Here is a 13,350-nt window from a genome sequence, read left to right as displayed (position 1 = left end):
AAAATTCTAACTTGGGTAGCTTGTTTCCTCTCACCCTGAGTACCAACCAACTAGCAATATGAAATCTACCCTGGGAAGAATCACTGAGGTTTCCTTGTTTTTTTTTTTTTTAAGATATGAGGCAAATGTATACTTGCTTTACATTTTCATAGGAATTCTTCAAAAAGAAATGAGGAGGCTTGGGGGCTGGGATATGGCATTTCTTTGGGAACCTGGATGGCTGTCAACTTGGTAAATCAAAGGCATTTGTATTAGGCTCCAGAACACACCCTCTCCAAGCTCCCTTCTTTAGCCACATGTGGAAGAGTTTTCACATTTTACAATAATTCTTCATGGAAGAAGGATGAAAGTCACCCTTAATGAAGTTGCAGAAAAGGAATCTGATCTTTGCTCTGGCGCTCAGATGCTACATCTTTGTAAACAGCATGGCAAGGGTCTTTGTAAGATTTATAGGAAATGGCAATGGGCAGGCAAACGTTAGCTCCTAATCTGGCCCCATAAAGCTGTCCTGTTGGCTTTGTCGAGCTCTCAGGAAACGCTATTGAAAACAAAGGAGAAATCAATACCCTTCAGTCCACTGCCAGTCCTGGGCCTCCAAAGTAAATCAACCTGGGCTCACCTACCTCTTGGAAGAAAAGAGAGGAGGGTTTTAGTTTGTATCAGCTTCAACTAGATTGCCTTATGTTTAGAGCATCCTCCCCAAATCCTTAGAAGAAAACAGTCCATGAAATTAAAGGTTGGCAAAGCCTCTCATCTACAAGGTGGTGGTGACTCAAGAATTCTCAATTCAGAGGGAAATGATGGGAAAGAAATGGTCCTTTTCTGCATGTCCTGTAGTGAATTTGATACTAACATTTGTTAGATGTGGGACAGTCCCCCAAGACGAGTCTATGAGAGGACCTCTACCATTAAATGTCTCTGGTTACGAAGAACTGAGTCATTAACAGGGGGTGGCCAGATTAATTATGAGTGTGGCAAGAGATGAGAAGCAACATTCCCCGAGAATGGGCTTTTGTGTAACAGAATATAAAGTCTTTATTTCAGACTTTATTATGGGGAAGAGAACGATGAACTATCAACACCTTCCTCCCACTTTGGGGAAAAAAAAAATGTTCCAAATGATTATTTCACAGACCTCGCCCTTCGAACCACCTCCTTTTCTGCCCCATGTGAAACAGCTTACAGGACGAAATGCCAGTGGAGCCTCCCCAGGGCAAGCCCTTCCTGGGCATTCTCTTTGGCAGAAGTTGTGAATGAGACGCTGTGCCTGGGATTCTGTTGAATGAAAGAGAGTTCGTGCTGCTGAAGTCACAACCCGCCTTCCTCCAGCTCTAGCAACTCCTTTCATTTAAGTCTGGCAGCCTGTCTCTGCGCCCTGTCACTCTCCCAATGCTTATTCTCTCACCACGAGAGGGAAATGCAAACTTCTCAGCAGAGGGGGCAAAGTGTCTCAGTTATGCATCCAAATGTAGTCACCACACGAAACAGCCCCAGAGCTGACTTGCCCCAGTTGGCTTAAAGGGACAAACTTTGGCCCTCGCCACCCTGAGGACAAAAGCGGGCACACAGAAATGCCGGCAGCAGCTCCTGGCAGGGCCCTTGTCAGGTCAAGCATTCATGTCGGTAGTGTGGAATTTCCCTGTCATATAAAACCACGGCAGGGTCAAGAGGCAGATACACCAATCAGGAGCAGGGTGGGACCTTTCAATGTCTTCTCTGGCCTCTGTGCTGGGAGAATGTGAAGCCATCCTTCTGGCGGGTTTAAATGTCCCGGTAAAATAACATTACTCCTTTAGTGAATCGCCCAGCAGATTGACAGTGCAATTAATAATAATAATGTACTCCTATATGCAGGGCAGTAAGACAAGAACTTGCTAGGGCTATAAAGAAGTGGAGCAGAGTGACACTCTACTGAGGATGTGAGTCTAGGCGATTATGATGGCAGCACATGGATGTTCCATGAGTGACAGCGGCCTTTCCAACAGCCCTTCCCCTTTCTCTTCTGATAACAGAACCTTGATTCTGTTCACCTCTCAGGTGGCTATGTGTTTTCCTAAAGAGAGGAGCTTCCTTACAGCCCCAGCATGGGTACCTTGATTGGTCAAAACCAATGGTTCTAATTTCTGCTTGCACATTAGAATCACCTGAGGAGTAGTTTAAACATTCCCAATGATGGGGCCTGACCCCAAGATTCTAATTGAATTGTCTGGACATGGGTCCCAGCCTCCTAGAGGCTTAAAAGTCCTCCATGTGATTCTAGCATATACCAGGGATGAGAACCATTAGTCTAAGCCAAACCAATTATTTTACTCCATCATTAGTGACTGGCATAGGGTTGGTCATGTGATCTAGTTCAGGTCAAAGTTGTGAGAAGGCAACATCTGGGAAACTTCTGGGAAATTTTGCTTTAGGTTTAAAAAGACAAAAGGAAAGTAGGTGCCTTCTCCTCCTTTTCTGAGCTTTGGACAGTTTTGAAAGGAGATGTGGTTTGAATAGGTGCAAGCAACTTGCAACAGTGAAGGAAAGAGTCAACAAGAACCAACACCCAGAGGAGAGCAGAAAAGAAAGATGGCAGATGCATGGTCCATGATGACACTGCTGGACTGATGAAATAACCCTAACTGCAACCTCCCTTCCTCTAGACCACCGGAGTGAAAACTTGGTTACATATTGTAAACACCTAGAGTGTTCTTAAAACTACTGATACCTGGGTCTCACCCCCAGAATATCTGATTTAATTGGTAATTGGTGAGGTATGATTATCAAGATTTAAAAAAACATTTCCAGTAGGTCATAATGTCCAGCCAAGTTTGAGAACCACTGCTCTAGATTTCTTGTTGAGTGTGACAACACATTTCCTATTATTTAAGCCAATGGTTCTCGAAGTGTGTTCCCTCAAGCAGCAGCAGCAGCAGAATCACTTGGGAACTTGTTTGAAATACTTTTAGGTCTCACCCCTGCCTTACGGAATCAGAACATGCAGGAGTATAACCCAGCAATATGTTGTTTAACAAGCCTCCAGGGGTCTCTTGTGCATGCTAAAGCTTAAAAACCACTGGTTTAGGATAACTTGACTCCTGGTTTTCAGTTACTCACAGCCCCAAACCCCTGATCCTGTATTCAGAACTGATGCAGAAACTCAGAGTAAGAAAGGACTATCTTAGCTAACTGGATTTGGAGGGGTGAGGTGGAAGAAAACAGCCATGCAAAGCTCTCTTACAGAATTTCTATGGTGCATTTAGGAAATGGAGGGAGGCAGTGGAAACCTATCAAACTTCTGCAGGAGTTTCTAATGAGTCAAGGAAATTAAATCCAAGAAAACAGAATCATCATCCTCAGTGTGAGGTTCCTGAGTATGAGGTTAAAGAGATCATAGATCATATTTATCCTATATGTAATGGGAAGCCACTGAAGAATTTGAAAGAGAAAAGTTTTAAGGGGGAAAAAATTAAAAGTGATAGTATAGGATGATTAAACAGAATATGGTAAATTGGATAGAATGAAGGGAAAAGAATACAGGCACAAGGATAAAGTTTAGAGAGCCATCCCAACTGCACATGAGTTCTGGATTTTCTTCTCAGCATCTGAATTATCCATTCTGAAGCCAAGGAGTAAGATGCATCATCAGAGAATGGACATGTGGACAGCAGGGGAAGGGGAGGGTGGGAGGAACTGGGGGAATGGTATTGACATAGACATCCCAGAAGTGAAAATGTACTAGCTTCAATTATAACCCCTGATTTTCATGTTTACATTCATAAAGAAAGCCTCATTGCAAAAGCCAATTGACTTGTAATAACCATGATGTGTGGACTTTCCTGGTGGCTCAGATGGTAAACAATCCGCCTGCAATGTTGAAGACCTGGGTTTGATCCCTGGATTGGGAAGATCCCCTGGGGAAGGGAATGGAGAAGCAAATCCTCACTCCAGTATTCTGGCCTGGAGAATTCCATGGATTGCATAGTCCATGGGGTTGCAAAGAGTCTGATACGACTGAGTGACTCTCACTTACAACCATAAGTGTAAACTCTCAAAACAGAAATTTTAATCAAACAGAATTTTAATAAACTCTTGCCTTCTGGTACATTAGATGAAATAAGACTTCTTGTGGGAAAAGAGTTCCACTGTTAAAAATAAAAATGGAAACAACTGTATTTCATCCATTACCCTCATTCAACTGATGAGAAAACTGAGATATGAGGACTAGAACTCTTTGGGTCCTCTTCCCTTTTCATATATAATATAAAAATTGAATCAATCCACAACTATTTATTCTGCATGATTCTGTGGATTCTGAGAGATTTGGAAAAATGGAGGAAGACCTGGGGCCCTCCTCACTCTAGACACCTAACCCCAGAGGTAAACCTTATGATTCCAAAGAAGAGGAAGAACTAACATGAATAGAACCACAAAGTTCAGTTCAATTCAGTCGCTCAGTCGTGTCCGACTCTCTGCGACCCCATGAATTGCAGCACGCCAGGCCTCTCTGTCCATCACCAACTCCCGGAGTCTACCCAAACCCATGTCCATCGAGTCAGTGATGCCATCCTACCATCTCATCCTCTGTCGTCCCCTTCTCCTCCTGCCCCCAAGAACCACACAAGGATGGTATAAAACCCAACCTGTACGGACTATAGCAGTACTACTTGAATCCACAGAGGGGGACTGGAATTGCCGGGAAAATTAAGTTGTGTAAGGAAAGGGGAGGTGAGAGAAAGGCACCTGACAGGACAGACTAAGGTGTGTTTTATAGAAGACAAAGACTCACGGAATCACTCGGACGGACGATGCTCTCCTACGATGCCTTCAGGAGTTATTTATGCTAATTGTTTACTTCATTTACTGTGGGAAAATTCTAAGTCCTTCACTCTTCCATTGACCTGGTATGCAGACCTTTGGATTCACCTTCAAATGTGACTAATGCCAACTCTAAACTCAAACATACAGGGGGCCCATTATGCTAATAGAAAATAGACTGGCTTCTTTTTCTTCCTCTTCCTTCTTTCCTTCTGCCCTTCCTCTCTTCCTTCCTTTTCCTCTCTCTCTCTCTATCTCAGCTTGAGAATGAAAGGTATGAGGGTAGGGATGAGATAACGGCAAAGTAGATTTTTCTAAAACAAGATTAAAAATCTTGGGATTTCCCTGGTGGTCCAGTGGCTAAGACTCCATGCTCCCAATGCAGGCAACCTGGGTTTGATCCGTGGTCAGGGAAATAGATCTCGACTGCCACAAGTGAGACCCAGCACAGTCAAATAAATAAACTTTTTTTTTTTTAAGATTAAAAATCTTGCTGCAGAAAGGTAAGAAAACCATATCAAGATTCTGTCAGATGCAGGCAAAGGATGGCAACTGGATCCAATTAGCTTTGCACAAAAGTTCACCAGTAGAACGTCTGCCTTCCAAAGTGATATGCATTACCAGTCTTACAGAGATTATTTCATTTTCAGCATTACTTGCTCTTCAGCATTACTCAGATTTAGTTCCCTAATACTGGAAGCTCCAGGCCTCCTGGTTTGCTGCTTTGAAAATCTAAAACACATGACAGGGAAACTCTAGTGAACTCAACGAGAAATCTTCCTCATTTAAAATTACCAGTCAATTCAAATGTCCAAGACATGTGGAGTGCCACATGTTCAAAGCCTATAAAATTTAGATGTTGTTTACCCAAGCAGCTTGCTTGGATAGCAAGCCAGACACAAAAAAATGTCGACACTCCCTCTTGTAACTGTACACTACCCTCACTCCCAACCTGGAACCAGCCATTGACATTCAATCGTGACCCAGAGCCCCAGGAAAGTTCTTAAATAACCCTGGTTGCTGTAAGCTCTCAGAGCTACAATTTTTGGACTGTTGCTTGTAGCTGTGTAGCCTCAAGAATGCTAATTAGATCAGTCGCAAAAGGCAGATGCTCTCAAATAATCTGGTCACACCCAAAAGCAATCCTCCTCTCTTGAACATTTGCTTTTATGGTGGAAACATCAGGTCATGATTGCATTATCATTAGTGTCTACTCCTAAAAGAGGACTAACACACCCCAGTTCTTGGGTCTAGGTTCCAAATCCAAGGATATCACTTGATTTTGGTATCTCTGCATCTTCTAAACAGCCACACAAACTCCATGCCCTACAGAGGAAATTTCTAAGTAAACATTATCTATCATGGGATGATACATTCATCAAGAGCTAGGGAGTAATTTTTGGTTGAGTGAATAGGTGGAGGGGGAATTTACTACAGCTTCTTCTTTGATCAAGGACGAGTTAGTAAGGAATTTAGGTGTACACAAAAGAAAATGTATTTCAACTGGAGACAAGATGATTCTTGGATTCTACATAAAAAAGCAAACATCAGAGTCTGATGTCAAGCCTTGATTGTTCTGGTCATACAGAGACATCTTAAAGCACAGGACTCCAGGAGGGTAGGAAGGTTGTAGTTTAACCAGTTTTCTCCAGTACTGAGTTTATTCTTTGCAGGTTCAAAACAGCAAGTATAACTGTAACATCCTTATATAACTGCAACATCCGCCTTGGGGGTGGGTGAATTCTGCTGTACATGCTACTGAAAGGAAGTGAGAAACTAAAGACATCAAAATTCAATATAAGTCTGTATGAGTTCTATGCGTGAGTCTGGGTCTCTAACATCTGCCTCGAGCTGACAAATTGAATTAACCAGCTTCCTGGAAGCAGCAGGTGACCAACTCCATTAAACTAGTTGACATTCTATCATCATTTTTGACTGATGAGCTATTCATGGAATTCCTCTGCTCTTTGAGATTTTACTTACTTAAACTCCTCTTATGTATGCAACCCACATGAAGATAACATGACTTGATTCTCCTTGATGGAGAGGGATAATGCCTACTGACATTGATTGTATTGGAGGTCTGACTTTAATTGAGAGTTGAGCTTAGAATATTGATCTCAGTTTGCAAAGTGTTTCTTTAATCACTTGATGAGTTATTCTTTGAGATATTTAAACTGGCTTTCTGCTCCTGGGCTGAACATTAGAACCAAATCCCAGGTCCATTTCTAAGATGATTAGGGCCAGAGGCAGTTATGGTCAGTGGTCCAAGGACTACAGACCCAATCCTCAAAAACAGAGCAAGATGCTCTGTTACTATTGTGGGGGTAAGTAAAAGAGACAATGAGAAAGACCACAAATATTGCCAGGCAAACAGCCCTCCACCCTGATTAGAAGAGACGCATCTTGTCAAAACACTGAGGCAGCATCCTGCCAACAGGGTGTTCAATAGTCAATAGCCTCTCTGTCAGCAGAGAATGAGTGCAGCTTCAGGAAAAGGGAGATCCGCAGATGAGGAGGTATCCAGGAAGTGCCCAAGCTGACTGCAGGTCCCCAGTGGCCGCATCCAGGAATCTGTTCTGGGGCCAGTCCCTGCAGACCATCAGGGGAGCAGCCCTAGAAACCCACATGGCTGTAGAGCGCGTGAGCCTCTTGGTAAGTTCAGCCCAACTGGAAACGGGCAGTCACTCCGCTGAAAAGATCTCCAGGGCCCTAAATGTGCTTCACTTGGGCTTTCAGTACCGGGAGCCTGTGCCCAGAGAATGGCTCCACAACGCAGAGAAAGGTCTTCAGTCCTCAGAGTGAATGGGAATGCAGCTGGGTATGGGGACGGCATGTGTGTGTGCATGCCCACTTGTGTGTGTGTTTGGACATGTTAGAGGCCTTAAGACAGTATAACATTAAGAAGAGCTCTAGTTCTAGAATGAGAAAAACCCGAGTTTGAATCCTGACTTTGCCAAGGATTACTAGCTGTATGAAGCTGAAGAAGTTACTTTCTCTTTGAAACTTCAAGTTCCTCATCTGTAAAATGAGAGTCATAATAATGCCTGCCTCATAGCTACTGCGAGAACCTGAGCAGTAGATACCATGAGGCCTGCAAAAACATGGTAGAGTGCCTGGCACATCGTGTGTACTCAAGGCATCATGGCTATTGTCTTCATCCAAGAATCTAAGAATCTAAGACACACATGTGTATGTGTGTGTGTAGGCAACATAGGACATTCTTTACTACTATAATCTATGAAAACTTAAAAATATTTAAAGAGGGTTCAATGCATAAAAATACTGAACTAGACACTACATCAGGTTCTTTGAAGATGGACCCAAAGTTTATGCTAAAGAATTAGAAAATAGAGTTGGATAGAGAGCTTGAGTCACTAAGACATCTCTTTTCCTTTATTCAAGCAGTTCCTGAAATCCTGTCTTCTCTACAGAATCTTAAATAAGATGTGGGGATGTTGAAAAGCTTCCACAAGCCATTCCCTTCATGCGGATACTCAGACCAAGACAGGCTGATAAGTGAGGGGACCAATGTAAACAGAACTTGAAGGTCCCAGAGAAAATGTAGGAACATAAGTGGTTATTTGTGACAACTGTGTATCAACAAGTAATACCCCTACCTCCAGTACCTTCCTATCCCCCAGCCCCATGAATGGCATATGTAATCATTCTCCTTGAAGGCTCCACTATCATGTTCTGGCTTTTTCTGAGGATCTGTCATTTTTAAGATCCTGTTTGAAGCCAAATAGACAGAAAGGAGAATCAATCTACAAACCACTGTGGAGGGAAACAGAGTATTCACACCCTTCCCCCTTAATCCCCAAAGCAATATATATGAATGTTATACCTATGAAAACAGACAGCCATATACACCACAGAAATATATCATGCCCTTGCTCTTGGCAGGCGCCCAACTAGCCCCAGCTGCAGCCTTAAGCAAAATCTCTCAGCAGCCACTTGTGGTGGCCATGAAATATGATCAGACAGGAGTCATATTCCTCATATACCTGTTCAACTTTGAAACCGAATTCCTGGAGAAACCAGTGAATAGCTCGCCTACTCAAAGAGTCGCTGATTGCAAAGCAGCAGGATTTTCTCTTTTGGCAGAGATTTGTAAACTGCTGTCAACCAAAGTTAAAGTGGAGACTTTCTGAGAACGTGCGTTTTACAGGAAGGCAATAAGGGAACCTAAGTCCTTGACAATCCTGCTTAGGTTGGCGGAGACATTCTGCAAAAGAAGACAAGTGGGCACATGCCAAGCTCCGAGACTCCTAAAATGATCGGGAGAGATGTGAAAGTCAGCCTGTCTTGGGGACAGTGTGAATCTCCACAAATCTGTAACTGTGTGCACTTCCTCCCCACCTCTAAAGTGCTGCATTATTTCAACTCAATTCAACATGTATTAATATTTAGTCACTAATGTGTGCTGTGGATGCTGTTTGTTTGCAGTGTCAGGAGTGATGAGGGGAGGCCGGGGGGAAACTCAGGAAAAGTATAAGGCATGGCTCCTGCCTTCCAGAGTTTATAGTCTTGTCACAGTCAAACACACACACACACACACACACACACACACACACACACACACACACACACACACATTAAATATCAGTACAAGGGAGAATGTGATAAAGTTTCCAAAAAATAATTTAGGCAGTGAAATTCAGAGAAGAGAGAAATCAGAATGGATTAGAGGAATCTCTCATGGAGAATGGAAGACTTGAAGCTGGACTTAATATTCATTCATTCACTGAATAGTCACACTCTATACACTACTATATGACAGGCACTGGAAATATAATCTGAGTAAAATAAGACACAGAACCCATTCTCATGGAGCTTACTAGCTAAGAAGCAATTGGACTTTCATCAGATTTCTTTTATAGAACAAATAGTAGCAATTCCTACATACTTGCTTTTGACCTTCATGTGTTCTATCCAGTCAGTCATCTATTTTTGTTTCTCCTGGTGTTTCCCTGATAATCATCCTAAAAGCTCTCACTCACTGAAGGCTTACTATGTTTCAGATACTAAAATCTTTACTTGTATTATCTCATTGAATCCTTGACTCAATCTTAAAAAGTTAGTATGAGTTTAGGGAATCAGGCCCAGAAAAATTAAACTTTTATCCAAAGTCACACAGCTTGGAAGGACTGAGATCCAAGCCTCTTGAATTTCAAAGCCACCTATTCTGTGAGGTATTCCTTGAAGATCTGGGCTTCCCTGGTGGTTCAGCTGGTAAAGAATCCATCTGTATGCAGGAGACCTGGGTTCGATCCCTGGGTTCGATCCCTGGGTTCGATCCCTGGGTTGGGAAGATCTCCTGAAGAAGGGAAAGGTTACCACTCCAGTATTCTGACCTGGAGAATTCCATGGACTGTATAGTCCATGGGGTCACAAAGAGTCAGCAGGACAGAGTGACTCTCACTTTCACTTGAAGATCTAGTTGTGCAAGTTAAGGGTATCAGGAAGAAACATTTTGTTACCACCTCCTTTAGGATAAAGAGGGGAATGTGGCAGATGGATAGGAAGTATTAAAAACTTTGGTGGCTCTCAAAAAGTCGGTAATCCAGTCAAATGACAATTATACCTTTATTTTTTCCTTGGCCAACACATATTTGTTTTTTGTTTTTTTTTTTACACTAAAAACAGCATCTTCTATTTAGCCTTGTATGACTTTTTTTTAATTGATACTCTGAAATATCAACTTCCTTCCTCCCAGACTCCCTGGGAAGGCCGACCTAAAGAAAGATGTGGCATTTTCTCCGAAGTACTGATTCCCAGGTATCCTTTCTCTCCCTTCCTACTAAATGCTCAACCTCAGGGGCCACCAGCAGCAGCATTGGCAGGCAATTCTCCTGAGAGCCTTGGAAGCCTCTTGCAGAATTGCTGCTCAACCCAATCCTCCCCAAGGTGACCCAGTAAAGGAGGGGAGACCTGCCACAGTGGCCTGACATTTTCCATGGCTCCTTTTAAGGAACAGCTGCGCCATAATACAAGGTTACTCAGGGATACCCATAGGTTTGACAGGAGCCCATATTTTAAACAGGGCGGATACTAAATCTATCCAACTCCTGGAATGTTACTATTCTCTCAGGAACCCAAGGAGAAGTTTCTGATGCTGATCTATAAATCTCCCTGGCCTAAAATACCCAAAATTAGTTTCTGTGTCATGGGAACATAAAAATGATATGGCTTTCTTCTTTGACATGTCAGTTAATAAAGAGTGGGAGGTGGGGCCCGGATACTGCCTGACAGCTCTCTGAAGGGGTTTATTCGTTAAAAATGGGAAGCACTTTAATTACCTGTTTGGGTTTTTTTTGTTATATGTGTGCATTATATGTTTAAAGAAAAAAAGCAGGTCCTTTGGAGATTCAGGAAATTATATCATTAATTATGCCTGTCAGAACACTAAGCAGCCTAAAGTAAATGGAAATTTCTTAGTGTTTCTTTTTTTTTTTAAATGTCTTAAAAATATTGTTTTTGTAATATTTCCACAGACTCTATTAAGTACTTGATTAATGAAGAGAGTGGACATTTTTTGGTCATAGATAAATCAGCAGAACAGCTGCCTTTTGTTAATTGATGGCTTGCTTAGCAGAAAACCTACTTTCCCAATGTACATGTTATTCAAACTAATATTAATGTTAATTTACATTCCTAACATACAGTAGCCATGGGGGAAGGGGAGCTGAGTCAGGAGCCTAAAAGGTATAGGGAAAGAGCGTTGGTTGGGATCGTCGGATTCTTGAAGGCATCCCCTCCTTACTCCCTGAGACAGGACTGCCATTCTCCTGAGAAGTTATCATCCCCTTGATATGAAGACCCACTGGTTTGCAGCCAGGAAGTACTGATAAGACAATACAGTTCAGGAAACTCTGGACTAAGAGTCAAGGAGTGGATAACCCTCTCTGGTCAACACAGAGAAAGAACATCTTGGTTTGGGGCCATACACTGCCTAACTATCCCAGTTTCTAGCTCCTACTGGACCCCATTGGGTTGGGAAATCGAGAGGATGGTCCCTGTGTCTTTGAGAGGTAAACTCTACAACAGACTTGGAAATCCACACCCCATGATCTCAACCAAGAGCTTGCTTTGCAAAGAGTCCCTGGGAAGCAGCTATGCAGATTCTTAGAACTCAAAGAAAAGAGGGGATAATTGGAACCCTGTTGGGCTGGGAGAGAAGAAAACTTTAGCCAATATGCTCTAAAACCAACAAGATTTTTTTGAAATGCTTTGTAGAATTCTCACTTCTTCTAGGGCTCAGTGGTTGGCAACCATGGTCACTGTCATTCTTACTGGATGGTTCAGCATGGTAAAGGATTCATTAATATCCCCATCCATGAGTCCATGCATCAGAAAGAGGGTGCCCACTAAAACTATAACGGCTTGAAGGAATGGAAGACCATCAAATGCACTGCAGGTGGGAAAATAAATTAATGCAATCTTCCTGGAAATCTACTTGGCATAATATATCAAAATGTATAAAAATGTTCACACATTCTAAGTCAGCATTCTCCTCACTAGGAATCTACCTTAAGGAAATAATCAGAGATGGGGACACAGATTTATGTTCGGGAATGTTTATCTCTGCATTATCATAACCAAAGAATTGGAAACTAAAATATCGACAATAGGAGGTTGGTCAAATGCATTCTGAAACATCTGTACTGTGGAATTTGAAAAGGCTATTTAAAGTAATGTTTTTGAAAAACACTTAATGACATGGAAAACTGTCCATGTTAACAATGGTAACTGCATTCTTGGATTTTGGTGACTTTTATCTTCTTTTGCATAGTTGCTTGTGTTTTTTAAATTTTCTACAACGAGCAAGAATTCTTTATATTCAGGCAACAAAATACATTATTATGGAACAGAAAGAAAGAAAGAATGTTGTGTGTAACCTTTGACCAAATAATGATTTGGGCTCCATATTCTTCCCTATGACAGACGGAAGGCCTTTTATATTTGATTTGAAGTCTCACCATTCACAATGGAGAGCTGCACTAAAGCTGACTCAGTCAAGTTTTGTAGCTCCTCCTGGACACAGGCAGTCTCTTCCAAAGGAAGGCATCCTCTACAAACTATAGCCAGTAAACTGTACATGAACCAAAACTTATGCAGGGACCAGTGCCCTGACAGCCAAGCTCAGAACGGCTGGCTTTCCTTCTGAGTCCTTTAAGGGCTGTCTTGCAAAGGTCACACCAATATTGATGGTGGCTTTGGATGAGAGGGCAGGACACTAGTCATTAAAACAGAGCCAACTGTCCCACAGCACTTGTCGCCAGTGTAATTGGTGTCTTGCTTTCCCATGCCCTTATTCCAGGAAAAAATTGTTTGGTTGGGTTTGGGGTTTCTGTAAACTGCAGTAACCCCTCCAACAAAGGTCCGTATCCTCCTCCCCTTTTGTAAACTCAATATGTATTTGTCAGAAGGCAAATTTTACTCTGTCACCTACTGAGAGTACATTAGGGCTATGTCAGTCACATCACTGGGAGGCACATGGAAGAAGATGAAACTTCTCAAACATGGAAAAAAAAGAAAAGCTCCATCTTT

This window comes from Giraffa tippelskirchi, chromosome 8 (assembly GCF_054371585.1).
Source record: "Giraffa tippelskirchi isolate mGirTip1 chromosome 8, T2T-mGirTip1v1.2.pri, whole genome shotgun sequence".
Classification (NCBI taxonomy): domain Eukaryota; kingdom Metazoa; phylum Chordata; class Mammalia; order Artiodactyla; family Giraffidae; genus Giraffa; species Giraffa tippelskirchi.
Note: the sequence above shows the minus strand (reverse complement) of the source record.